The sequence below is a fragment of the Schistocerca nitens genome, chromosome 3 (assembly GCF_023898315.1).
Source record: "Schistocerca nitens isolate TAMUIC-IGC-003100 chromosome 3, iqSchNite1.1, whole genome shotgun sequence".
Taxonomy (NCBI): domain Eukaryota; kingdom Metazoa; phylum Arthropoda; class Insecta; order Orthoptera; family Acrididae; genus Schistocerca; species Schistocerca nitens.
Window position 1 is genome coordinate 286,494,102 of NC_064616.1, and position 27,769 is coordinate 286,521,870.

The window sequence follows — 27,769 nt, forward strand, 5'->3', positions numbered from 1 at the left end:
CTGGCCAGGGTAGTTGACTTACACCTTCTAGAGCACGTCGGGTGGCACGGGATACATGCGGACGTGCATTGTCCTGTTGGAACAGCAAGTTCCCTTGCCGGTCTAGGAATGGTAGAACGATGGGTTCGATGACGGTTTGGATGTACCGTGCACTATATAGTGTCCCCTCGACGATCACCAGTGGTGTACGGCCAGTGTAGGAGATCGCTCCCCACACCATGATGCCGGGTGTTGGCCCTGTGTGCCTCGGTCGTATGCAGTCCTGATTGTGGCGCTCACCTGCACGGCGCCAAACACGCATACGACCATCATTGGCACCAAGGCAGAAGCGACTCTCATCGCTGAAGACGACACGTCTCCATTCGTCCCTCCATTCACGCCTGTCGCGACACCACTGGAGGCGGGCTGCACGATGTTGGGGCGTGAGCGGAAGACGGCCTAACGGTGTGCGGGACCGTAGCCCAGCTTCATGGAGACGGTTGCGAATGGTCCTCGCCGATACCCCAGGAGCAACAGTGACCCTAATTTGCTGGGAAGTGGCGGTGCGGTCCCCTACGGCACTGCGTAGGATCCTACGGTCTTGGCGTGCATCCGTGCGTCGCTGCGGTCCGGTCCCAGGTCGACGGGCACGTGCACCTTCCGCCGACCACTGGCGACAACATCGATGTACTGTGGAGACCTCACGCCCCACGTGTTGAGCAATTCGGCGGTACGTCCACCCGGCCTCCCGCATGCCTACTATACGCCCTCGCTCAAAGTCCGTCAACTGCACATACGGTTCACGTCCACGCTGTCGCGGCATGCTACCAGTGTTAAAGACTGCGATGGAGCTCCGTATGCCACGGCAAACTGGCTGACACTGACGGCGGCGGTGCACAAATGCTGCGCAGCTAGCGCCATTCGACGGCCAACACCGCGGTTCCTGGTGTGTCCGCTGTGCCGTGCGTGTGATCATTGCTTGTACAGCCCTCTCGCAGTGTCCGGAGCAAGTATGGTGGGTCTGACACACCGGTGTCAATGTGTTCTTTTTTCCATTTCCAGGAGTGTACTCCACAATGGGATGTGCTGTTGACAATACTGACTCAGTCAGAAGAAATTACAACATGAATGCAGTGAACACAATATGGTAAAGCAGCTTACAGTTGGATAGCACTTCCTTCAGCATTTTGGAGAAAGGTGTGCTCTGTTCAACAGGTTTCAATTTCAATACACCTTCAGCAGAAATGAAAATGAGTAATAAACAACAAGTCTTGAAATCTAAGTTGAAAGTTTTCCTTGGGTAACTCCTCTCTTACTTCCGCAGTTAATTCTGTAAAGAGATACTGATAATTGAGGTATGTTACGTAATTCCAACGTACACAGTGGAATAGTTAATGCGCGACTAGGCAGCCAAAGATGGTTTATTTAAAGTTACATTGGTTGCTGTAAAAGCCAGCGGCAGTTCCGTATCGTCATTACAATTCCCAACTACACCAACAATGATACGAAATATACAGAAGAAAATCACGCTTTTGATCTACATAAATAACTAGATAACCTGTACGCACAAACATAGATTTCGTCGTATTGACGGAGGATTACCTCAGTATACTACTACCTTATTTAATTTACGTAGCATGAACTAGTCGTCCTGAACGTATTTCTTTTAAACAGGACTTGAATGAAAAAAAGGAAACCTGATTTCGTCATGCAAACATTTTTCTTGTATCACATAAACTATTTTTCTCGTCCTTCATCTGAGTTACGAGGAAACAATACTATCCCGGTAGATGAAATCTAAGCAACGGAAATAATTACGTTACAAAAAAATGGTTCAAATGGCTCTGAGCACTATGGGACTCAACTGCTGTGGTCATCAGTCCCCTAGAACTTAGAACTACTTAAACCTAACTAACCTAAGGACATCACACACATCCATGCCCGAGGCAGGATTCGAACCTGCGACCGTAGCAGTCGCACGGTTCCTGACTGCGCGCCTAGAACCGCGAGACCACCGCGGCCGGCAATTACGTTACATAACAATGTGTATTATTATTCTGACTGCCGTTTAATTTTATGAATTATCGATACCTGTTTCAATCCTGAATACAGTTTTGATATTGCTGGTTTTAGATCCAACTGTGAAAAAGACTATATTTTAATGTGTTCTTCTGCTAATTAACTACAGACATTCACAGTAATTAATTTTTGGTTTGTCAGAAACAAACAGTCCACTTATAACTGTGACGTCAGTGCCACGTGCTGTTCAAAAAATAAAAAATAAATCAATTTCAGTCACTTATGAAGAAACCCTTAAAATATTCCACTACTTCAGGCGATGACCCTATGAATAAAGACCCCAATAACGTCTACCAAAATCAGAAACAGGAAAGGACGATAGAAGAAAGATATTTCTATTATTTATTTATTGTTATTGTTTTTAATCCATCTTCTTTGGACCAGCACGTCCTCACAAAGACTGGCAATCGCCTTCGACATCAGCGGGATAAAGCCCGCATGGTGACAGTGCTACAGTAGATCACCGATGCACGTCTTCTCGCAAGTGTGTTGAATAATTGCTGAGAGAATAGCATCTGTAAAATGGAAGAAGGAACCTACGAGTCTGTCATGTTCTACTAACAAGGATGATCCAGCAGCGAGGGGAGTTGCAGAAAGCGCTTCAGATAAAGTTCGATAAATATTGTTCGTACTTAGGGTTCTTAACAATTGCACAATGCCGGTCCTTAATGTATTGCGAGAAATCGAGGGGCGATTTTTCACTGCCGCCAAAAAGGTATTGGGCAGCATGCTCTCTAATTCAAATGAATGGGTCTTCACACGAGGATAGTAGTCTGTATCCGGGAGGAGAAGCATTTGTATGGTGATGCTGTAGGATTCGTGCGTGTTATGAACACCCATCGGACCAATCGCCAAACATCGCTCGCTTCGCCAGAGACAAGTCGAAGGCCATCGTCGTCTTGCATGCCACATGACATTTCACCGGACAGGTGGTTTTCTTCAGTCACATTCGGCGTATCTGCGACTGCAACGAGGCATACACTGTCTGCAGACGTGGAGGGAGAAGAGCGGTCCGGAGGTAGCTCTATTCAAGAAACAGCTCAAGTAGAAACAGGGCGCTGGGACGTCCGCCAGCGGCACTGGGGCAACGAGCGAGCTAGGGGTAAGTGTCCCATAATAGGCTCGTGAGGCAAGTCTGAGTACGGAGCCTCATCTCGACATGCGTGCTTATAAAGAGGAATGTTGCTCGGCGTAGGACACGACAAAGACTGATGCCTCCTTTGCCCTTCGGCATGGTGAGGGACTCGTAGCTGAATTTAAATAACGTGTCTTGACGCACAAAGGAACCCAGTGCGACCAAAATGAGTCTGGCCGTTGACGGTGATTTGGGGAAAGTCTGGGCCAAGTGCGGTCTTCGTGACGCGACATAAGCGTTAACATACTGGGCCCGTTGTAGCTTCTCTAGGGTTCGGAGTCGATACTCATGGAGCTCCGCCCGCATTCGACGTAATAAATGCCTATTGTTAAGGGCCACAGATTGCCGCAATTCGGTCGTAAAATCAATGCCCAGACATATATCACGTAGTAGATTCGCAGGGGAGCGACGCATTCATGGCGCAGCACAAGTTCTACAGGCAGCGCGCGAGATTTGCAAATGTTAATGACGCTGCCTGAAGCAGAGCCAGAAGACTCCACCCACTCCAATGCTTCTTGAACTTCGTTGCCGTTGTGCAGTAGGAGGACCAGGTCGTCCGCGTAAGATGTACGAAAAATGTGTGGCCGCCAAGAGTCATCCTAGGGATGCGTTGACGGACGCCCCAAAGTAACCGTTCCATAGCGAGAACGTACAGGATCATGGAAAGAAGGCATCCTTGCCGCACCGACCGTTGTACCAAGATGGGCGGCGTAAGACGACCATTGTACAAGATCCTAGATGTCGCGCCCCGGAGCAGATGCATTGTCATCTGCAAGAAGCTGTCTGAAAATCACCGCGGCCAGATAGGAGTGATCAACCCTACTGAAGACCTCGCTGAAATCAAGGGAGGCCAAGACTACCGTCAAGCACCGTGTCTGGAAAACGCGATCACCTCATATTATCGACATAAGGCAATCTAGATGTCGTGATAGCCTCCTAAAGATGCCTAATCGTTAGAGACCAGGAAGCGGCCGAACCTTCGGAGGTGTGCTGCCAAAGCCGACCGGGATGGCCGAGCGGTTCTAGGCGCTACGACCGCTACGGTCGCAGGGTCGAATCCTGCCTCGGGCATGGATGTGTGTGATGTCCTTAGGTTAGTTAGGTTTAAGTAGTTCTAAGTTCTAGGGGACTGATGACCTCAGTAGTTAAGTCCCATAGTGCTCAGAGCCATTTGAACCATTTTTGTGCTGCCAAAAGTCAGAGAAAGATCTTTATGTCACAGTTCAGGAGGCACAGGGAGCGACAGTGCCACTATTTGGTTTATGGATAAGAAGAGCAACCCCTCGAGGAGTTTACCAGGAAGCTGTACCGCAGCGGACATCAGGTCGCGGTATATGTCCGTCCAGGCCGGCGTCAGTATGTCCTGTAGAACTCTAACGGGAGGCCGTCGGGTCCAGGCTACTTGTGGTGCGCGGCGGCCAGTACAGCTGCAACGACCTCTACCTCTGTCACTTCCTCAAATAATCCCATTTGCGTGTTTCGCGGTAGCGTATCACATATAAAGCGAAAGATCTCCACAATCACGTCCGAGGTATGATGATGGTCCGCGAACTATTGACTGTAGTGAGCGCGGAGAGCATGTCCGATCTTGCGATGCGTGGTGATACAGCGACTATCGGCCAAAGCTTCGGCATGCTTTCTACAAAAGCAAATAGCTCAGTCTCACTTATAGACAGGGGAAACAGAAAGTAAAGGGAACAAATAATGAAACCAAATGTGATTATTGATTATACTTCGAAGATGAGCGGAGTTGATCGATCTGAACATTTTATTTGCGGTTACGGTTTTGTAACGAAAAGTCTGAAGTGGTGGTGAAAAGTGTACTTCTGGTTGTTAGAGATAGCTCTTGTAAACAGCTGGGGGGGGGGGGGTTGCTTGGAGAAGGAGACCAGACAGGAGGTCATCGGTCTCATCGGATTAGGGAAGGACGGGGAAGGAAGTCGGCCGTGCCCTTTCAAAGGAACCATCCTTGCATTTGCCTGGAGTGATTTAGGGAAATCACGGAAAACTTAAATCAGGATGGCCGGACGCGGGATTGAACCGTCGTCCTCCCAAATGCGAGTCCAGTGTGGACAATACTGTCTCACAAAGCATTCCGTGAAAGTGTTATAAGAGACTTAGACTTAGTTGGTGAATAAGGAAGACGAGGACAAAAACGAGGACGTCGTTCAACTATTGATGACGAGGAATGCTTAAATGGAATGCTGCACTTTATTCACAAGCCTGCTGCGAACAAGAGTAAGGGTTGTGCATTGTGTTCGGACAGAATAAAGGAAGCAGGCAAGCATAAAACTGTGTATTACTGCGAAACATGCACACGAAATCCAGCTCTCCAGCTTCAAAAAAGTTTAAAAATATCACACAATAGAAAGTTTTGTACAGTAATGCTTATGTAAATGTTTCTGAATAAAAGAGCGTTTTTTGTTTCAGATGTATACCCTAATTGTTGGTCAGTGGCCTCATTGTTTCCACAAAGAGACTCACGCAATTGTCTGTGGCGTGCTTCGCTCGCGGGCTGCGGCGATCTAAATAAAAACGCACAGTGAAGCCCTGTGTCTGTATTACGGAATGCAAAGGGTAAAGGATTCGCCTTATTTAGCATCACCAGAGGCTAAGAGTAAATAACTTTCATTTTAATATTGTATACTTGAAAACAGTTGGCCTTATGAATGCTGTCACCTCTAACACAGAATAACCCAATTGAAAAAATAACGTAACACTAACTACAGAGAGCAGACAACCAAAAAGAAATTTTATAAGCTTCGAATATCATAGAGTTTCAAATCAGAAAAGTAAACCGAGCAAGTAAATCTTTCACACAGATCGAAAAGTAGGGCTCAAAAGTGGCAAAGAAAATTAAACAAGTAAATTATTTTAGAGTAGGTTCGATTCCAGCTTCTGATAACATGAAAGGAGAACAGTAGTGATGATAATGTGAAATATGGACTAAAAAGTGCTGATAGTAATGTCTCGAATACGTCATTCTTAAGCAAAACTGTCATTCATTCTACAAAAATCAAACTGACGAAAAACACTGTCTGCTCATAACGATTAAAATGTAACTGCTGGTGAAGCTTGGTCAATAAGAACGAAAAACGCTTGATGAATGAGCTTTTCACAAGACGAGTGTATCCTAGGTGATCGTGGGACGGTATTTCTACGCAGTACCTCGCAGTTCGGCCGGCCGCTGTAGCCGAGCGGTTCTAGGCACTTCAGTCCGGAACCGCGCTACTGCTACGATCGCAGGTTCGAATCCTGCCTCGGGCATGGATGTGTGTGATGTCCTTAGCTTAGTTAGGTTCGAGTAGTTCCAAGTCTAGGGGACTGACGACCACAGATTTCAAGTCCCATAGTGCTTATAGCCATTTGAACCATTTTTCTTGTTTCAAAATGGCTCTGAGCACTATGCGACTTATCTTCTGAGGTCATCACTCGCCTAGAACTTAGTACTAATTAAACCTAACTGACCTAAGGACATCACACACATCCATGCCCGAGGCAGGATTCGATCCTGCGACCGTAGCGGACGCACGGTTCCAGACTGTAGCGCCTAGAACCGCACGGCCTCTCTGGCCGGCTGAACCTCGCAGTTGGCCCATTTTACCTGTTGTTTATTTTATTGTTTCTGTGGGCCATCACCCCATTCGTACGAGAATTACCAAAGTGTATTTGTTAAAACAGACTGCTATGTTAAATATTGTCGAACTTGCGGTCGAATACGTCTCTGTGGACAATGATAACTGTAATGTCATTTCATCTTGGAGTCAACTGGAAATGTTTAATAACCCTTTTAACATATATCCTGCGCACATCAACTTGTCTCCTAATAAAAAATTTCATCGGCTTTTGCGTACTGGGAAAGTTGAGGGGCACATGAATGGAGCAAAATCTGAAGGCTACTTTACACCCCACTCTTTACATAACCGTGGAATAACATGAAGAGCCGGCCGAAGTGGCCGTGCGGTTAAAGGCGCTGCAGTCTGGAACCGCAAGACCGCTACGGTCGCAGGTTCGAATCCTGCCTCGGGCATGGATGTTTGTGATGTCCCTAGGTTAGTTAGGTTTAACTAGTTCTAAGTTCTAGGGGACTAATGACCTCAGCAGTTGAGTCCCATAGTGTTCAGAGCCATTTGAACCAATTTTTAACATGAAGAAGTTGAACACTGGTAAGGCAAGGAATTAAGATTAAATGAGGTTGACGAAATAAGTGTAACATTTCGAGATCAGACCTAAATCATTGCATCTGTAAGAAGTGCCGTTTCTAAATAGCACCTGCACACCTATAAAAACAATAAACATTGTACTGAACTCAAGAAACTGTTTGTGATATCAAGTAACATGAAAATTACCTATGAGATGGCTCCATACTGGACTCCAATAATTAACTGATATCAGTGATTTAAATGAAATCAAACGCAAGTGGATATAAGATTAACTCTTAATGTATGAATGGAACAGATTGCTTAGGCGATTAAAAGATGAAAAAAATATATTTATTCAGTAGAGTTAAAAAAATTACAAATCTCGGGGCTGATCTGACTTGGCGTGGACACGACTCAGTTATTAAGGTGTAGGAGGGGGGGACGAATCATTTCACCATTATTCGTCATCATTCGTCGTGTGGTGCTGTCGGCGTCGGCCCTGCTTTACGGGAAGGCCCAGGTACGATCATCGCGTTGTCTCCCGTTGCGAGTTGCGTCGCCAAAGCTGCGATATCAAGGTGTCGGAAGACGGAAGTTGGCGATGGATGAAAGAGCCCCTATGTCCTCTTGCTTCCGCGCTACCTCATAGACTGTCCCTCTTCACTCCTCATCCATCCCTCTGCTCAACATTCCTCGAAAGATTCTCCTCTCGACGCGTTATCATTGGCGGACTCGATTTGCAGTGCCACCCAATGACTGATCGGCGTTTCATGGCCACGCCTCTCTACGCAGGGTGGAAATATCCTATCCTGCGTTTGCTGGTGTGTGACTCGGGAACTGGCGTCTTTCTCACGATTTCACCTGCATTGGTGGAACATTCTTCTGATGTTTTCAAGCATGCCGAAGTTGTTGTGAGAGCAGCCACACAACACTTCTTTCTAACCGCTCTCTCTGCGTGAGGCCTGGAAACACTCATGTTTGGGCTTCGTCACAGAATCTGCTGGCGTCTGTGATTTACAAGGAACGTCCTTTCTGTAATTCTGCAGGCTTTCGTGGCCGTTGTAATTGAAGTTAAAATCTTCTGGGTTATTAGGCCGCGTCATATATCTACTAAAATGATCGACGTTTCGACCCCTCTGCTGGGATCTTCCTCAGGATCTTATGGTGTCCACTACTGCTAGAGTGTTCTAGCAGTAGTGGACACAGTAAGATCATGAGGAAGATCCCAGCAGAGGGGTCGGAACGTCGATCGTCTTAGTAGAAATATGACGCGGCCTAATAACCCAGAAGATTTTAAGTTCAACTTCCTTTCTCTCTAGAATACATTTTTCTAAGAAAGTTTACTGTTTTCATACGCCTCCCTGTGCGAATTCTTCGCGCTTTCTGTACGCTCCTCCCTGTGACTGTGGGTTGCTGGAATAGTTGACACGTTCTTGGTTTCTAAGGCAGGTAAAACGACTGCTGCCGGGACAGAAGAATTCACACGGTTTCTTGAGCGCATTCTTGACGTTCCACCCCGGCTGCAGGGGTCCGTTAGTTTTCGGCACGCTTCTCATAGTCCGCCAGGCTCTTCGCAACGTGTCTGAGATATCACAATATGTATCATTTAAAATAACTCCCATAGTTTTTGACACGTATTTCGATAACTCGAGCTTGCAATGTGAGTGTCCGCCACCTGATACGATCTACATCACAGACCTGAAGCAATGCAGCATGCGATCTCACTACATAACGCAATTTTACTAGCATCGGGAAAAAATGTAGTCAGTGCTGGGTCAACTCCTTTGACTTGATACTAAAGAAATAATTTTGGTAAAGGTAACCACTCGCGCCTTGACCCGTGAGTTTTGCGCCCTGCCAAAACTGCGGTTCGGTAGTTTTGGGACAGCACATAAATGACGTAGTAAATGGTATCACTAGCATTTGTAGGGAAAGAAACATAAATTAATATGTGAGAGAGGAAATGGGAGCCGAGGACTTCTCTTTGTTTTTTGTTTGTTTTGCACATAATCAAGACTGCACATCGTTCAGTGATGTATTTTATATCCTTACAGATTAAAATTGCATTTTATAAGTTAAAAAATTAGCTGCTCGGTTAACTTATGTGCTTTTATGTAACCAAAACAATTGCTTTTGATGAAAATACAGTTTATATGCACAAACACAAAAAATGATATAATTATTGTCTTTATTTAGTACTCAAAATGTTAAAATGTGTGTGAATTCTTAAGGGACCAGACTGCTGAGGTCATCGGTCCCTAATTCTACACACTACTTAACCTAACTTAAACTAACTTACGCTAAGGACAACACACACACACACACAGCCATGCCCGATTTAGTACTCAATAGAAGGTTGTTCATCAAAGGCAATAATTTGCTGTTATTATTCATAAGTGCGAAAGTTGTTTAGCAATAAAAGAAACATGTTTTATATAAGCTAGACGAAATATTGATGTAATATTTGACACATTTTCGTTCTGCATTTTTAAATGTTACTTTCTTTTGAGGAAATTGTGTTCCTAACGCTATATGATAAATCTGCATTTCTTTTCCTTTTACTGCACCATCCCTCTCTTACACGTTACATATTAGCAATTTTCTAATAAAACTTGAATTAAACTATAACACTTCCAATTTCTTTATGAATCATATTAATCTTTAAGTAACAGACAAGGGGATAACTATGCAGAACAAAAACGTTCGTTAGGTTACGTAGCCCTTTGTATATTCACACTCAGTTTCTAGGCAGTTCACCGCTTCCAGTTTGTACAGGACTTAGTAAGACACTGATCACATGCAGAAACAAAGTGATCTAAATGAGTTAACGGCCGATAGGCAGGCAACACACCTAACTTACAGGTAACGTGGTTAAGATCTTAACTGACCAAAGCTACTAAGAAAACTACCGTAGCCTAGGATTCTACCCATGAGGCAAAGAAAAACAAATCAGTCTTTATTTTTATTTACTCTTTGTTTTTGTTTTATGTGTCATGTCTGTAGTACAAAAATTGAAGAGCAAGTCTCCACGGTCATGGAACGAGTCAATACATGAAACTATAACATATGAGTTTATAATAGATAAAATGAAACGTATATGAATCCTATGCAGACGACAAGCCGTAAGTTTAAATAAACGTAATCAACAAGGTAACACAGGAATTAGCTTATTTCTTTAATTTTTCCAGGAGTTCCTCGACAGAATAGAAAGAGTGAACCGTGAGGAAACTCTTCAGACTGGAAACTGCGTGGATTGCTGCTAATATTTTCGAATTTTTTGGGCAGGTTATTGAAAATGGATGCACCCGAATACTGCACATTTTTCTGCGTAAGAGTCAAGGAGGTGCCTTCCAAATGCAGATTAGGTTTCTACCTAGAATTAACTGAGTGAAACAGCTAACTCTTGGAAATAAACTGACATTGTCAGTAACAAACGACATTAAGGAAAATATGTATTGTGAGGCCAATGTCAGAATTCGCAGAATACTGAACAGGGATCGACAGGATGTTCGCGAACGTCGGCCACATATTGTTCTATCCGCCCGTTTCTGAGCCACAAATATCCTTTTTGAATCAAACCATTTACGCCAAAAAATAATACCATACATCATAAGCGAATGAAAATCAGCAAAGTAGACTACTTTTCGTGTTGAACTATCACTTACTTCGGATATTGTTCTAATGGTAAGCAAAGCAGCATTTCATTTTTGAACAATATCCTAAACATGGGCTTTTCATCACGGCTTATTATCTATCTGAATGTTAGCAACTTGAACTGTTCCCTCTTACTAATCATATGTCTATTCTTTGCAATCAAAATGTCAGTTTTTTGTGAATTTTGTGTTAGAAATTATAAAAACTGAGTCTTGCTGTGATTTAACATGAACTTATTTTACAGAAACCGTAGTAGCTAAGAGCACAGTTCCGAATTTTTGCGCTTCATGTTCAAATCCAGTTGTATACTTTTCTTGGCATTTCAAATCTTATTAAGAAACGGATTTTAACATCGCAAGTATTATATGATCTTGTACAGTTAGCAGTAACTGGAAAAGGAGAACATATTAATTCTAGTATTTCTAATGTTGCTTTCATGTTTTACTTTTATACTGTAACAGAACCACTGCATTGCCTTGGGTGGCACATACCATAAAAACATTCAAAGTGTAAAAAATTACAGCACCTCCAGCAAAGTGAGAAGTCATACGTGCCACAGTCACATTTTTAGGGTGAGTATCGTTAAGCAATGCAACCTCGTTAAGGTTACTAAACACCTCGCCATTGGGCGATAATTTCGCGGCAAACCAAGCATATCAAAGCATTTTCTCGAAAGTTGGAGCCTGGCATCGCTTCTAGTTGTGACTTCCCTTCGCTGTGCGATGAGAACAGGGGCTTCTATAATGGAAGGATGTAATCCTTCACCTGTCAATAAAAGTATACGTCGTAGGTTTGACAGAATGTCATACACAATTACTTTTAATGACCACGTCAATATTCCGATTTCATCGACAATCAGGCAATTGTGTAAGGAGGGATATTTATACCCGTTCCAGGAGCCAGTAATGTACAGGAGTGGCTTCATTTTTACGTAAGGTCAGAAAAATTTGTCCAGAAACTGGTGATAGGTGTCTTTTGTGAGCTTTCCACATCTTGTAGCTGTTGCGTACACATTATGTTGCCGCTCCACTAACAGGTTTCCGACTTGTTGGATTCGAGGATCATTGCTTCTAACTTCGTGGAAACAAACAAAAACTGTTGGTAACAGTTTTCCGGAAACTAGGCAGAGGAGGAGTGCACAAGCTCACAAGTACGAAACAGCTAACGCGATGGACGACCTAAATGGCAAGCGGGGTATCGACTCGAGATAAATATAGAATGATCGATTCGTGGGTGTTAGATCGTATTATAGAGGCTAGAAACAGTGGATATGTACTTGCTGCACGCACGCTGCTGCAGTGAGCGATCGCTGCAAAAGCCTCATTGCTATCGGAAAGTTTCGAATACAAAGTCTTAAACACCTGGGGCGGATTCAGTCAAGGCTAAACGCAGAATTTCGCAGCTTCATCAAATTCGTTAGCACCAAAGACAAGCGAATGTTTTATGGATTTCTGGTAACAGCAAATCTGTTTCAACATCAAATCTCCACTAAATTTATGAATTCAGTCCTGATTTCGTTAAAAGTATGGATCAAACACAATATAAGTATCGCATCTCTAGTAACAGAGCGTGATTCTTTTGAGGTGAGAACGTTACAGAAAAAGCTGTGGGCCAACTGAAACAAAGAAACCTATCAAACTTCCTGGCAGATTAAAACTGTGTGCGCCGACCGAGACTCGAACTCGGGACCTTTGCCTTTCGCGGGCAAGTGCTCATTCTGGAAACATCCCCCAGGCTGTGGCTAAGCCATGTCTCCGCATTATCCTTTCTTTCAGGAGTGCTAGTTCTGCATGGTTCGCAGGAGAGCTTCTGTAAAGTTTGGAAGGTAGGAGACGAGATACTGGCAGAAGTAAAGCTGTGAGGGCCGCGCGTGAGTCGTGCTTCGGTAGCTCAGTTGGTAGAGCACTTGCCCGCGAAAGGCAAAGGTCCCGAGTTCGAGTCTCGGTCGGTGCACACAGTTTTAATCTGCCAGGAAGTTTCATATCAGCGCACACTCCGCGGCAGAGTGAAAATCTCATTCTGGAAAGAAACCTATCATAAGTAAAGACTTACATTCCCCCGTTACAGAAGTGCCCTATTCTGACCGTGCAGCAAATAAACCCACAAGTAGAAGCCATGCAATTAATAAAATACATACCTGGATTCGTAATCAAGTGCAGGCTCCAGCTTCCGGAAAGGAAGAAGGAAGGAAGATTCGGTTATACGTACCGTCGACATCGAAGTCATTAGAGACGGGTCACAAGCTCCGATTTTGTCAAGGACGGGGAAGAAAATCGGCGGTGTCCTTTAAAAGGAACCATCCCCGTATTTGCCTGGAGTGATTTAGGGAAACCTAAATCTGGATGGCCGGACGCAGGTTTGAATCGTTGTCCTCCCGAATGCGGATTCCGTATGCTAACCACTGTGCCATGTCTCTCGGTCCCAGCTTTCGACAAAACACTTTGATGTGCTTCATTTAAAGCGAGATTATCGCCAGATCTCGAGGTATTTGACAACATTTACGAGGTTGCTTTTCCTAGTAACACTCACACTAAAAATTTGTGAGTGTGGTGTGTGTGCCTTCAGACGTTGCTTGTTGTATCAATTTTTCTGCTTTGAATGCTTTAATGATATATGTTACGCAGAGGAGATCATTGTTCTCTTGAAGTATAAAAGCAAAACATCAGTGCAAAAATTAAAATCATATATTTCATATTTTTTCATTTTCATTTACTGTTAATTACATAAGGTTATATAAGATTTATGATGTTAAAATCAGTTGTAATAGGATTTAAAACGCTTACTTCTTTTGTCAATAATCCCATGATATATCTTGATGTCACAAGAAATATTGATACCGTTGATGTCACAACATAGCTGTTGTTCCACGACAACCAAAGAAAAAAAAGGTTTAATTTGAACATGGAGCACAGAAATTCGAAACTGTGCACTTAGCCTCTATACTACCGACTAGCTTGGTTTAACATTGCCCAAGCGAACTGATGAAGTAGCATAGAATCTTCGTCATATTCTTGAAAACTATTGAGTATTGGCACCTAAGACTAAACAGGTGTCCGTTTATTTTTACCTTTCTTTTACCAAGCGAAGTTTCAAATGTGTCAAAGAGGGATCTACGTCGGGTTCCCGCTGTTAGCCGCCCTTTCTGATGAAACTGCTGAGAGTTCTGTGGAGGCTGGAAGCGATGTATGTTTCTGGTTCAGTAGTGCGAATTCGGAACTTGTGACCAGATAACCCCACTGTTACAGACATGGAACTGCTGATCTGTCTATCCTCGCATCGTGGGTGAAGGCGAGAGTGGTGAACCTTATGTAAATTATTTCGTAGTACCAAGGAAAAGGGAGTTGATCCGTGTCTGACTCCACGCCTTCAAACAATATGTTAGTTGCACTTCGTCTTCTTGTATGTCATGTTTTGTAAAAGACAGTAAAACTGGGCAAATGATCATAACGATAAGGCAAGGCGCCTCGTCATTATCGTCACCGACTCCATTTTCCGTAAGGACCATGAATATAAGATGAAAGAAATCAGGGCTCCTACAGATGTATATAGATAGTCGTTTTTGCCTCGCTTTATATGCGAGTGGAAAAGGAGAGGAAATGACTGGTAGTGGTACGAGGTACACTCCTCGACACACATTAAGGGGGCTTGCCGAGAATGTATGTAGTTGTACATGTAGATGTACTATGTGCTCTATATTTGAGTCTCCTGCGTGAATGATTCCTTAGGAACAACATTTAAAACTTTAGAATTCCTTTTGCTGTCTTCTATCGCCACGAATGACTGGACAGAAGCCTTCGAGCTACTTAGCGATTTTACGTAGGATCAGAATTTTCTCACATCTCGCCAAGATGTTCTGCAAAGGCAATTGTTGTATGTTTCGTGCATCGATCTTTTACAGACGCATGAATTTCTACTAATTTTTGCCTGTCGTCATATGCGCGTTCTTTTTTGAAAGTTATTACAGCAGTCTCCGCTTCCTCTGCAATTTCCTATTTCTTTTATTAAACCACGGTGATTTATTTCTATCCTTAACCCACCTACTCTGCACATACTTCTCCAGGGCAAATTTACCGTCTGTTCGTACATATTCACCACAATGGAACTGTCGCCTTAGGTGTTTTAACATGGTGTGCGCATTTGCTTCCTAGGCTCGGGATCGATTCATTTCCACTCCTTAATCTAATCTGCAGTGTGCTAAAAGGTATTTAAAATTTTCAGCAGTAAACTTTCAATAACAGCTTGTGTTGCCATTTCCAAATCTTCTGCAGTTCATTTTGTACACAGCTGAAAATAAGAAGTGGATAAGATTAGTTTACGAGATGATCACCACATGGTTTTGTTTGAAAACTATGTGACACACAGAAGGGCTTATCTTCTGTTCCGATTCATTTTCTCTCCTCAATCTGATGTTCAGTGTGCTGTAAGGTATTTTAAAATTTTCAGGGATCTTTCTGATCGAGAAATCTTCCATTTTCAAATATTCTACAGTACATTTTGTATTCATCTGAAACATAAGAGATTTATACCAAGGGGCCAGTGATGGTCAGTGCACAGTGACGATCAGTGATCAATTATTGTTTATGTACAAACATGATATGTGGGCAATAATGGTTATTGATCAGTGATGGTCAGTTATCAATGACGGTCGGTGATCAGTGATGGTCAGTAACCAATGCTGGTCAGTGGATAGGGGACCCAGTATTAGAGTGAGAATTTAAAAGAGCTGTGGAAGACTTGAGATCAAGTAAAACAGAAGGGGTAGATAAGATTCCATCGTAATTTTTAAAACCATTGGGGGAAATGGCTACCAAACGACTATTCAAGTTTTTGAGTAGAAACTATGACTCTGGCGAAGCACCATCAGACTTTCGGAAAAACGTCATCCAAATAATTCCAAAGATAGCAAGGGCAGGTAGGTGCGGAAGCTACCGCGCAATTAGCTTAACAGCTCATGTATACAAGCTGCTGACAAGAACAAGAGCCGGCCGCGGTGGTCTAGCGGTTCTAGGCGCTCAGTCCGGAGCCGCGCGACTGCTACGGTCGCAGGTTCGAATCCTGCCTCGGGCATGGATGTGTGTGATGTCCTTAGGTTAGTTAGGTTTAAGTAGTTCTAAATCTAGGGGACTGATGACCATAGATGTTAAGTCCCATAGTGCTCAGAGCCATTTGAACCAAGAACAAGATACAAAAGAATGGAAAAGAAAACTGAGGATATGTTAGATTTCGATCAGTTTGACTTTAGAAAGGTAAATGCGCCGGAAAGACAGTTCTAACTACGCACTTGATAACGGAACCAACCCTGATGAAAAATCAACACACGCTCATAGGATCTGTCGATCTAGAGGAAGCGTTAGACAGCGTTAAATGGTGCAAGATACTCGAAATTCTGAGAAAAATGGGAGTAAATTACAGGAAAAGACTGGTGACATACAACATGTACAAGAACAAAGAGGGAACAGTAAGACTGGAAGACCATGAACAAAGTGCTCGAATTAAAAAGGCTGTAAGACAGGGATGCAGTCCTTAGCTTCTATCTATACATCGAAGAAGCAATGACTAAAATAAAAGAAAAATTCAAGACTGTTATTAAAATTCAGGGTGAGGGGATATCAATGAAAAGATTCGCTGACAACATTGCTATCCCTAGTGAAAGTGAAGAAGACTTATCTGTTGAATGGAATCAATAGTCTAATGAGTACCGAATATGCATTAAGAGTAAACTAGAAAAAGAAAAAAAGTAATGAGACGTAGCAGGAATGAGAATAGGGAGAAATTTAAGACCGAAGTTGATGGTCACGAAGTAGACGATATTAAGGAATTCATAGAAAACATAAATATCTTTCAGTAAATAACTAGCTTCCAAAATTGAATTTCTACAACTGTCGGATAATAAAAAAACGTCCAACAGCTAATTATCTAACAACTTTAATCCGTTGCTGACAAAATATTACATCAATCAACTACAGACAACAGTAATGGTTTACTGAAAGTTGACATATGTCCGTCTACAATATCAGTACAAGCACTGATGAAGGAAACAAAGCCGCATATTGTCTTCCAATTCTCTGCATGATTAACGAATTCTGCTACCTTCCATGACGGACGAAGCAAAGACATCAAAAGCAGACTAGCACAGGCGGGAATTCCTGGCCAAGATGATGATGATGTTTGGTTCATGGGGCGCCCAACTGCACGGTCGTCAGCGCCCCTGCAAAGTCCTAATTGTTTCACAGTCTATTTTTTTGCACAGTTCAATCTAGCCACTGTCACGAATGATGACGATGAAATGATGACGACTACACAAATATCCAGTCCCCGGGCAGAGAAAATCCCGAACCCGGCACGGGAATCGAATCCGGGACACCGTGATCCAGAGGCAGCAAAGCTAGCCACTAGACCACGAGCTGCGTACACTGCCTAAGAGAAGTTTACTGGTCTCATACATACGTCTTAGTTGGAGGAAGAAATTCTGAGAACGTACGAACGTACATTTGTAGCACAGCTTTGTGAGCTCATGGAACAAAAAAAAAAAAAAAAAAAAAAAAAAAAAAAAAAAAAAAAATGCCACCTCAGTCGGCAGGCACAGATGAAACGTTAAACCTTTCCAGAAGGCGCAGTGAACGAGTCACTTGCTGAACTGACTCTATGTGCGCATAAGAAAGTAGCATTCACTGAGATATTTATGTTTCAAGCGGACTTTGTAAGTAAGCATGGGTAACTGTAAGGTCGTGACAGAGTGACAAAAAGGACGTGACGAAGTAGAGAAAAGGGGTAATCGTGTTTGACCGTGCCTAGTGCCATACAGTGTGTGAAGTAGCTGAATTTGTTGGTGTTTCGAAGCTAACTGTTCAACATCTCTACAAGCAGTGGTGTAACACACGTGGCTACGAAACACGACGTCAGAACTTTGGCCCGAAAAATATCTTGACTGAAAGGAACCGGAGATACGTTTCATAGCTTGTGAGTCAAAATCGCCTCCAAACCTCTCAGGAACTAGAATGAGATTTTCACTCTCCAGCGGAGTGTGCACTGATATGAAACTTCCTGGCAGATTAAAACTGTGTGCCGGACCGAGACTCGAACTCGGGACCTTTGCCTTTCGCGGGCAAGTGCTCTACCAACTGAGCTACCCAAGCACGACTCAGGCCCCGTCCTCGCTGCTGCAGACAGTGAATGTAGCTCCATTCCCACCTGTTATGGAGAGAACATTACGACGAGAACTGAAATCACTAGGTTCAAGAAGAAGGTGACTCTGTGATGTTTTGGGTGCTGTTTTCCTTATCATAAGTTGGGTCCACTTACTGAGTTGACCACTAACATGAACCAGCATGTTTATTTGAACATTCTGAATGATGAAGTGTTGCCTTTCAGTCAACATCTGCATGATTAGTATGCTGTTGATACCCCAATTTTTCAAGGCGACAAAAGCGAAGTGCATTGGGCTGATTGAATTTGTGACTGATTTTCTGAACACTCCTAAACCTTATTTAATAACGAGTGGCTGCAAAATCACCTGACTTGAACCTCATAGAAAACGTGTGGCACATGTTGTAACGACGGGTAAAACACCGACATCAGCATCCTCGCAATTTGCTGGAAATGCGCAATATAATCCTCAGCGGCTTGCTTAACATGGATGCGACATATCTGCACAGCCTCGTAGACACACTTCCTAACGGAATCCAGGCGGTTATTAAGTCCAGGGACAGAATTACAGGGTGGTAAACGATGCTTGTAATGATTTCAATGGGGGTGACTAAAGTTTTGTCCGGTGAGCTTATGGTAGTGTATCATGGACAGTGGGAAAACCGGAACAGAGGATAATCGAAGCGTTTGGGATGTGGTGCTACAGAAGAATGTTGACATTCAGGTGGACTAATAAGATAATGAGGAGGTTCTTCGCAGAATCGGCGAAGAAAGAACTTCTAGAAGACACTGACAGGAAGAAGGAACTGGGTAGCAAGGCATGTGTTAAAGCACCAAGGAATACCCTTCTTGGTACAAGAGGGAGCCATAGAGACTAAAACTGTAGGGGGACACAGAGGTTGGAATACATCGAGGGAATAATTATGGACGTAGGGGCAAGTGCTGTTCTGAAATGAAAAGGATGGCACAGGAGAGGAATTCGTGACGGGTCGCATCAAACCAGTTAGAAGACTTATGATTCAGAATGAGTTAATAAATAAATAGACGGACGTGATGCCACACTCGTGTCAAGGGCTGCGGCGTCAATGAAAGCCACGACAGTAGTCACCATGCTGACAGTTTGTGGCGCCCCACATACTTTCTGTGTGGATATTTGTCTTTCTGCAAACAAGCTCATCTAGCATGTTGTTTTGCATATCAGAAATAAAAACATACATATCTGTGAGTGTGATTACTGTGAGCAGTTATGAAGTGCAAAGCTGTGTTTTATATGATAACTTATCTAGAGGAAATCTTGTGTAAATCAGAGTACATTGTACAATATAGACTAACAGAATGAGGCAGTGCAGTTAAGACACTTACCTCAATTTCGGGGGGGGGGGGGGGGGGGGGGGGGGTGGCGGGTGATGAAGTTTACTCTGTCCAGACATCCTGATTTAATTTTTCCATGTTTTCCTAAATCATTTCAGACAAATGCTAGCGTGGTTCCTTCATCAAAGCCACGGAAAGCCACCTTGTAAGTAGGCTGTTTAGGTTTTTATATTGGTAACGTCACGTAGCGCTCTGTATGAAAATCACTGGCTGTGCTGTGTGCAGTCTGTAGCTGGTTGGCATTGTTGAAATATTCGCTATTTTAGTGTTGGGCAGTTGGATGTGAATAGCGCGTAGCGTTGCACAGTTGGAGGTGAGCCACCAGCAGTGGTGGATGTGGGGAGAGAGATGGCAGAGTTTTCAGAGCGGACGATCTGGACGTGTGTCCGTCAGAAAAAGGAAATTTGTAAGACTGGATGTCATGAACTTATATATATATATATATATATATATATATATAATAGAGGGAAACATTCCACGTAGGAAAAATATATCTAAAAACAAAGATGATGTGACTTACCAAATGAAAGTGCTGGCAGGTCGACAGACACACAAACATACACACAGAATTCAAGCTTTCGCAACAAACTGTTGCCTCATCAGGAAAGAGGGAAGGAGAGGGAAAGACGAAAGGATGTGGGTTTTAAGGGAGAGGGTAAGGAGTCATTCCAATCCCGGGAGCGGAAAGACTTACCTTAGGGGGAAAAAAGGACGGGTATACACTCGCACACACACACACACACACACACACACACACACACACACACACACACACACACACACACACACATATATACAGACACAAGCAGACATATTTAAAGACAAAGCCCAAACTCTTTGTCTTTAAATATGTCTGCTTGTGTCTGTATATGTGTGGATGGATATGTGTGTGTGTGTGTGTGTGTGTGTGTGTGTGTGTGTGTGCGTGTGTGCGAGTGTATACCCGTCCTTTTTTCCCCCTAAGGTAAGCCTTTCCACTCCCGGGATTGGAATGACTCCTTACCCTCTCCCTTAAAACCCACATCCTTTCGCCTTTCCCTCTCCTTCCCTCTTTCCTGATGAGGCAACAGTTTGTTGCGAAAGCTTGAATTCTGTGTGTATGTTTGTGTGTCTGTCGACCTGCCAGCACTTTCATTTGGTAAGTCACATCATCTTTATATATATATAACTTTTGAACACTATTAAGGTAAATACATTGACATTGTTTGTTCTCTATCAAAATTTTTCATTTGATAACTATGCCTATCAGTAGTTAGTGCCTTCAGTAGTTAGAATCCTGTATTTAGCTGGCAGTATTGCCGCTCGCTGTATTGCAGTAGTTCGAGTAACGAAGATTTTTGTGAGGTAAGTGATTCCTGAAAGGTAGGTATGGGTTATTGTCAGGCAGGGCCATTCTTTTGTAGGGATTATTGAAAGTCAGACTGCGTTGCGCTAAAAATATTGTGTCAGTTTAGTGTTGATCAGAATAAGTAAAGAGAGAAACGTCTGAGTACGTTCAGTTCTGATAAGCTGTTTGAAAATTAAATAACGTAAGGGGTTTACCAGCACAGTAATTCACTAATTTTTCTAAGGGGAGGTTACAACCTGCCTTATCCTCATAAATGCATACTTACATATTCTGTGCGTATGTATATTTTCAGCTCTTTATTTTCAGTGTATTATGGTGACATTGCGAGATTATCCCTGGATACATAGGTAAATTAATTAATTAATTAATTTTCTTTCTCAATTTTGCGTGACGGCCTAGTGAAAAATGCCTGTCCTCTCGGGCACATTCCATATGGAGCTATTGACTTCCTGCATGACTTTGAATGTGACCCTCCTGAAATCATCGATTTCTTATTCGGATAACAGTCGTGGCATCCTGGCGAACCGGTGCAACAGTATCGTGGAGTGATAAACTGTGATATTGGCAGCCCACGTTCCAGCAGCTGTCGAATTCCGATACATGTTGGTAGAAGTTTCTCCTTGTATGTACATCTACATCATAGTAAGCAAGTCACCTAACGGTGTTTGGTCGAGGGTGCTTCTGGTACCACTAACCGATCCTTCTCTTCCCTATTCGACTTGCGAATGGCGCGAGGGAATAATGATTGTCGGTAAGCCCCTGTATAAGCTCTAATTTCTCGAATTTTCTTGTCGCGGTCTTTACGCGAGATGTATGTGAGACGAAGTAATACGTTGTCCGACTCTTCTCGTAAGGCTATCTTCCGTAATTTCAATAGGAAGCCTTTCCGTGACACACAACGCCTCTTCTGTAACGTCTGCCACTAGAGTTTGTTGAGCATCTCTGTAACGCTCTCGCGCCCACCAAACGATACCGTGACGTAAAACCGCGCTCTTTGTTGTGTTGTCTCTATCCCTTCTATCACTCGTACCTGGTAAGGATCCCTAATTGACGAACAGTACACAAGAATCAGTTGAACAAACGCCTTGTAAGCCGCTTCCTTCGTGGATGAGTTATATTTCCTGGTCATTCCACTTAAGCTCGCTCTGGATAGTTACTCTTAGATATTTCGTGGTAGATACTGTTTTCAGCAATTTTTCATTAACAGTGTAATTGTGAAGTAGTGGAATTATTTTCGTATGTATGCACAATAAGTTGCATTCATTCGTCTTCATAGTCAACTGCCAGAGCCGGCACAATTCATTAGTCCTTTGCAGGTCATTCAGCAAATCGATACTGTCTTTAGTGTGCTGATTTCTTACAGAGAACCGCATCACCTACGAACAGTCTTAAAGAGCTTTCAACGATTTCTTCTAGCTCATTTACATACACTGCATACCCCGGAAATTACCTTAACAGAAGTCGATTTTCTTCCTTTAATATCGAAATATTGAGTTCTATCTGCAAGCAGGTCTTGAATCTAGTCTCTAGTCGCAAATCTGGTCTGATATTCGTTAAGCTCGTAGTTTTTAAATAAATGGCAGTGCGGAACGATGTCATACTCCTCCTGAAGTCAAGGACACGGCATCAACCTAAGCACAGTAGTCTACAGCACTATGGAACTTCAAATCAAGTGGTTCAAATGGCTCTGAGTACTATGGGACTTAACATCTGAAGTCATCAGTCCCCTAGAAGTTAGAACTACTTAAACCTAAGGACATCACACACATCCATGTCCGAGGCAGGATTCTAACCTGCGACAGTAGCGGACGCGCGGTTCCAGACTGAAGCGCCTAGAACCGCTCGGCCATATCGACTATAGAAGTGAGATATCTGTTTGCGGAACCCATATTGATTGTTAAACAGGAGATTTTCCGTTCTCCAAAACCGTCGTAATTCTTGAGCATTAAATAAGTTGCATTATTCTACAACAAATTGACGTCAGCGATGTAGGCCTGTATCTGTCCTACAACCCTTCTTGAAAATCGAAACGGCCTGCGCTTTTTTCCACTCGCTACTAACGTTTCGTTGCTCCAGGGATCTACGGTTGACTGCTGCTAGAAAACGAGCAAGTTCTTTCATATAATCTTTGTAGAATCTGATAGTATCTCATCTAGACCTTTCCACTACTAAGCGACAGAAGCATGAAGCATATGTAGCTAACACAATCTTTCCACAAACAGCATTCAAATACGATTTTTGAATAAGAAAAGCGATGCGTAATCTTTCTATTTTAAATCATGCAAATGGATTTAGTCCTATCGACTTTGTTTGGATAGCTAAACCTTACTGATCTGCATATGAAATCATATGGCCTCGTAGAGGATGAACCAGAAGTCCACCGACAAACTTCCAGATGGTGCTCAGAGACACATAAAAAAAAAGTTCAAATGTGTGTGAATTCCTAAGGGACCAAACAGCTGAGGTCATCGGTCCCTAGACTTACACACTACTTAAACTAACTTATTCTAAGAACAACACACACACACACATGCCGATGGAGGATTCGAACCTCCGGCGGGAGGGGCCGCGCAATCCGCGAAATAATGCCTCAAACCGCGCGGCAGCGACACATAGTGAGTATTTTGGTATAAGGGACCACACTCTCCGACGGCTCGTTATAGAGTCATTGCGTTTTAGAAAATGTATTCGCAGGTGCAAATATGAACCACCTTCGGCTGTATATTGGAATAACAGTGAAAGTTTGAGGTGGAGCGGGGCTCGAACCCGGATCTCCCGCTTTACGCGAGCGTTCGCCTTAACCGCTTCGTCCATCGGAGCACGAATCACAGCCATACTCAAACTACCATATGTCGTCGTCCATGTGTCGCAATCTGCACTCTTATGTAACGTATGACGGACATATTTACTGAGCGTCGAGGGCCTTGTATAGGCGAATAACAAAAAATTTCCTTTGGTTTCTTGCCCCAGTTAGCTTCGTATCTGTATTGCACCGGAAACAGTGCAGATGTCGAAAGTATTCTCTTTATGGCTTGTTTGACAAGAAACTGTCTTATTCCCTCATGGTACTTACTGATGAGAAAATCAATGCTCACTTTACTCTTTGGCCTCAAGCTTGCATTCAGTACTGCTTGAGTGTATCTCGTATTGTTCTCGGCAGTGACAGTTGTATATTAACAGTGATACACGACAGTATCGATACATTTACTGATAAAGAGTTGCCAGTATGCACCTGATGTACAGGTTCACCGATTTCAGAGCAATACCTACACATCAGCGTTATACTGAATTGTTCCTGCAGCGATGGAAACCACATCACAGAACTTTTGTATTTGTTCCTGTGTTTTGTGCTGTATGTTTTAGTGATTGCATATTAGTTTTTTCCATAGTTGTGTAGGTGTTTCCGCAGAAACAAAAGTGCTGGTGAAACAAACCGAATAAATCATGTATTACAGGGGCGGGCAGGAATTCTGCACGTGTGCGATGCATAGGTGTTTCCGCAGAAACAAAAGTGCTGGTGAAACAAACCGAATAAATCATGTATTACAGGGGCGGGCAGGAATTCTGCACGTGTGCGGTGCACATGCACGTGTGCAGTTAAGAGGTGTTCTGCGTGCACACAGGGGCAAGCTGGCCACCCGATTCTCACCCCTCCCCACCATACCGTCTCTCCGCTTCTTCCTCTGTAATGCGTTTTGTTTCCTGGCCTGCTTTATTAAATGAAGGAATAAGGTTAGTAGGACTGCTTGAAAGTAATCATGGTTTGAAAGAGTACCTATTACCTACGATACGTTTTATTTAATTATCACAGGTGGAGTTTACAATACGTTTAATGTCTGGAACAAAATTTCTACATACAGACAAACGCAAACAGTTACGTAAATTTTCTTTACTGATGTTTGCTCTTAACCGAGACTTATTAATTTTCATAACAGAAAAAAATCTCTCACAAAAGTATGTCGAGCGTAACATTGACTATCTTCATGGCTTCACGATGGAGACGATGAAACTCCTGCTGTGGAAAGTCGTGATAAAAATCTATTACACGTCTTGCCAAAAGGAACTTGTCTCTCAGACGAGAATTACACTGTAGATCTATTAATTCCATTTGCAAACTGAGATTAATATCATCTACAGAAACCAGATTCTCTCGAGAACTATTCAAAACCTTGGGATAAGTAAGATATATCCCCAAATCGCTTGAGAAATTCCTCTTTTATTGCACTAAGAACGGCAACATACTGAAATTTATTATAATGGCGTTCAATATTAAACTTCCGCTCACCAGCGAGAATACTGTCACATATTACACATTTCCAATTTTCACGTTTTTACACAGAGAAAAAATGATTCTCCCATTCCTTTTTAAAAGATAGCAAATCTCCAATTCTCCGTTTCCTCGATTCACTCTGCATTTTCCGGTTATTGAAATACAACGTTCACTACGTAGTGGTCGCTTCGCTTCAACGTCCGCAGCTTAGCCTGGTACTACACTGCCGCAACCTACAGGCTGTCGGCACTGTCCCGGTCGACGATTGCACGCGAGCAGCACACGTGCACCGCTGTGCGCTCATGAGCCGCGTGCAACGTTTGCCCGCCCCTGATGTATTACATTATCACCCTGTAACGAACCATCGGAGACCGTGGGTCCCTTATACCAAAATACACACAGTACTCGACAACTTCTAAAAATTTATGGAAAGGTTTTCAGATACCGTTACCAGTCACAAAATTTTTTGACTAGTAAATTATGTATTGAGCAATATGTTTCGAGGTCATACCTCACCATCAGTCTATATTGTCATTCCAAATCATTTAACGTAAGTCTGTACAGGTATTTAAGTTTCTTTGCGTGAGTGTTGTGATCATCCAGTGTAGATGGAGAAGGATAACCTAGTACGAGGTGATGCTACTTTGTATATTGGTCTGTTGTTCACATGAAAATTTTGATAAAACAGTCACTCACTTTGTTCTTGTGGTGTGGCATTCTCTTTGTGATGTGCATAGGTATCGCTGTTTCCGTGGTTCTCTTGGGTTTGTTCAGCATTGTTCACAAACTTCACAAGGGTCACTTTATAACACTGAAGTTGGTTGGCGTAACATATCGCAAAATGAGCGTCTGTGACAATTTTATAACACAAATGACATTTTAAGTGTTGCAACAGACAACGACCTCAAAATACTGCATGCTTTGTGAAAGTACTGGAGAACGGACATCGTTTAACAAATGGAAATATTCACCCATGGACGTAAATCAAAAAACGAGATTGTAAATGAAATGACAGAGTTCCAAAATTCACACTTGTTTACGAATTTCAATTCGGTTCTCTTAAAATAGTAAGCACACGACATAAAAGTTATATATGAGCATAGATCCCAGAAATCACTTTCTAGTTCTTAAAATAAAAAGTTTTTATACCACCATTTGTATCATAAAATTCATCTACATCTACGTCTACATGGATACTCTGCAAATCACATTTAAGCGCCTGGCAGAGGGTTCATCCAACCACCTTCACAATTCTCTATTATTCAAATCTCATATAGCGCGCGCGGAAAGAACGAACACCTGCATCTTTCCGTACGACCTCTGATTTCCTTTACTTTATCATGGTGATCGTTTCTCCCTATGTAGGTCGGCGTCAGCAAAATATTTTCACATTCGGAGGAGAAAGTTGGTTCTTGGAACTTCGTGAGAAGATTCCTCCTTAACAAAAAAGTCTTTGTTTTAATTAAGTCCATCCTAAATCTTGTATCATTTCAGTGACTCTCTCTCCCCTATTTCACGATAATACAAATCGCGCTGCCCTTCTCTGGACTTTTTCAATGTACTCCATCAGTCCTATGTGGTAAGGATCCCACACCGCGCAGCAGTATTCTAAAAGACGACAGACAAGCTTAGTGTAGGCAGTCTCCTTAGTTGATCCGTTACATTTTCTAAGTGTCCTGCCAATAAAACGTAGTCTTCGGTTAGCCTTCCTCACATCATTTTCTGTTTCAAATTGTCAAAAAAAATGGTTCAAATGGCTCTGAGCACTATGGGTCTCAACTGCTGAGGTCATTAGTCCCCTAGAACTTAGAACTAGTTAAACCTAACTAACCTAACGACATCACACACATCCATGCCCGAGGCAGGATTCGAACCTGCGACCGTAGCGGTCTCGCGGTTCCAGACTGCAGCGCCTAGAACCGCACGGCCACTTCGGCCGGCAAAATTGTCACAGTCCCTCATTTTGTAATATATTAAGCTAGCCAACATCAGTAATACGACAGAGGGGCATGGAGAAGACATTGCTAGTGACACAACCATGATCGACATATCGATAGTAAAATCGAAAGTAGGCTTGTTTTGATCGCCATCTTGATTGCTGCACTGCTTGTTTGTTTCGTGTTACCGCATTCGTGTTGTAAAGTCACCCTTGTGAAGTTCGCGAACAATGGTAAAGAAATACAAGAGCCATGGAAATAGCGGTACCTCAGCACATCAAAAGAAGAATGCCACGCCACAACAAGAAAGTGAGCGACTGTTTTATAAAAATTTTCATGTGCAAAACAGACCAATATACAAAGTGACATCGCCTCATACTAGGTTATCCTTCTGTCTCTCCACTGGATGATCACAGCAGTCATGTAAGGAAATTTTGATACCAGTATACACTTACATTAAATGTTTTTGTAATGCCAGTAGGCCGGCCCGGGTGGCCGAACGGTTCTAGGCGCTACAGTCTGGAACCGCGTGACCGCTACGTTCGCAGGTTCAAATCCTGCCTGGGGCATGGATGTGTGTGATGTCCTTAGGTTAGTTAGGTTTAAGTAGTTCTAAGTTCAAATGGTTCAAATGGCTGTGAGCCTAACTAAACTAAGGACATCACACACATCCATGCTCGAGGCAGGATTCGAACCTGTGACCGTAGC

At 43.1% G+C, this 27,769-nt stretch overlaps 1 non-coding gene across 1 annotated transcript; it reads left to right on the top strand.

Moving 5' to 3' along the window:
• The first annotated feature begins 12,868 nt into the window (after window positions 1-12,868).
• Window positions 12,869-12,942, top strand: Trnas-cga (transfer RNA serine (anticodon CGA)). The gene has a single exon. It is a non-coding gene; the product is annotated as a tRNA-Ser (tRNA).
• Window positions 12,943-27,769: the final 14,827 nt, after the last annotated feature.